Source organism: Notothenia coriiceps, unplaced genomic scaffold, assembly GCF_000735185.1.
Source record: "Notothenia coriiceps isolate Sejong01 unplaced genomic scaffold, NC01 NC01_scaffold00033672, whole genome shotgun sequence".
NCBI classification, from domain to species: Eukaryota; Metazoa; Chordata; class Actinopteri; order Perciformes; family Nototheniidae; genus Notothenia; species Notothenia coriiceps.
In genome coordinates, this window is record NW_011366373.1 from 1 (window position 1) to 1,512 (window position 1,512).

General features: G+C 46.2%; 1 pseudogene; it reads right to left on the reverse strand.

Moving 5' to 3' along the window:
* Positions 1-522: 522 nt before the first annotated feature.
* LOC104961690 (REST corepressor 2 pseudogene) lies at positions 523-1,446 on the reverse strand (annotated as a pseudogene).
* Positions 1,447-1,512: the final 66 nt, after the last annotated feature.

Consider the following 1,512-nt stretch of genomic DNA (forward strand, 5'->3'; position numbering starts at 1 on the left):
GGGGGGGAGCAGAAGATGAAGTGAGATGTGAGGAAGAGGAGGCTCATTCAGATCTCAGGAGGAAACTCCATATTACACCACCTGCTCCTTCTGTTCACTACACTTTCATCTCATCCACTTCAGCACCGTCACTTTGAACTCAGATAAACGTGTGACTCAGCATTAAGTCCATGCTCCTGATATTGACGCACATTTTTTATCTTGAAAGTTTTTCTCCCTCTGTTCTCTCTTGGACTCAGAGGTGGTGTAATGTATTGAAAGTGAGTAAGAACTAAACAGCCATTGGGTATTTCTAGTATTCATTACCCGTCTTCCATTGTTTAGTACACCACGCTTCGACTTTAACTTGTGACTGATTTATTGTGTGGTATAATAAGAAAGATATGGATGACTAGAAGTAAACTTAGACCGGATGATCACTGAGGCGATTCAAATCATTCAGAATTTCAAAATAGCTTGACATTTTGAGACATCTCTTCTTGATTATCTGAATGCTCTAAATAACTAACCGTGTTCTTTATATCATGTGTCTCTCCGGTCAGTGCTCACCTCGTCCTCCTCTGCCCCCCCCTCTGCTGGGGTCCCCTCCTCGCTGCTCCTGCGGGGGTCTCTCTGCTCTCGGTTGGTGGCCACCTGCTCCGCCGCCCACTCCCTCAGAACCTCGTCCAGGTTGAAGCGGCGCCGGTAGCTCACGAAGAATGAACTCACCTGAGGAGGGAAGGAGAAGGAAAGTTGTTCAAGGACGCGGAGGAGGAGATTAAAGGTCAGTGGACAAATGAAAGGAGGGATAATGGAGATCAAAGTGATCTATAAAGACAAATGCTGATCTAGTCAGAGGGATGAGGAAGAAATGGGAGAGGAGATGAAAAGCTCACGGAGTAAACTGCGGTATAGATGAAGGGTGACGCTGAGGTCACAATAAGAGGGGGGGGCAGGAGGCTCACCTGAGCTGGAGTCTTGGTCCCGATCACCTCGGCGATGGCTGTGAAGTCTTTACCATAGCGACGGATAGCTGGACAGGAGACGGGGAAGAAGGACTGGTTAATGTTGTTTCTGTACATCACTCACAACCAACGCCTCGCCATCAAAAGGCTACAGAACAGTCTCTGCAGGGTGTGTGTGTGTGTGTGTGTGTGTGTGTGTGTGTGTGTGTGTGTGTGTGTGTGTGTGTGTGTGTGTGTACGTACGTACCATCATCTGATGCTGGCTGGCTGAGTGCACCTGCTTTAATATATCCCAGATTGACTCCGTTTACATGCACTAAATATTGCCCTTATGTCAAAGACAATCTTCCCACTAAGCTCTTAACCTGGCAGATGAAAGTTAACTTTCTAAATGACACGTAGCCGTGCATACTTTAATCAGCCTCGCTCTTCTGTTCCTTCAACCACCTCTCCTTGTGCGCACCTGTTAAAGAGCAACTTCCAGGTTAAAGGCACCTGTGAATAAATGTGTAGGAAAATGATGAATACACTAGATTTTCAAAAAAATATACAGAAATATACACTACAG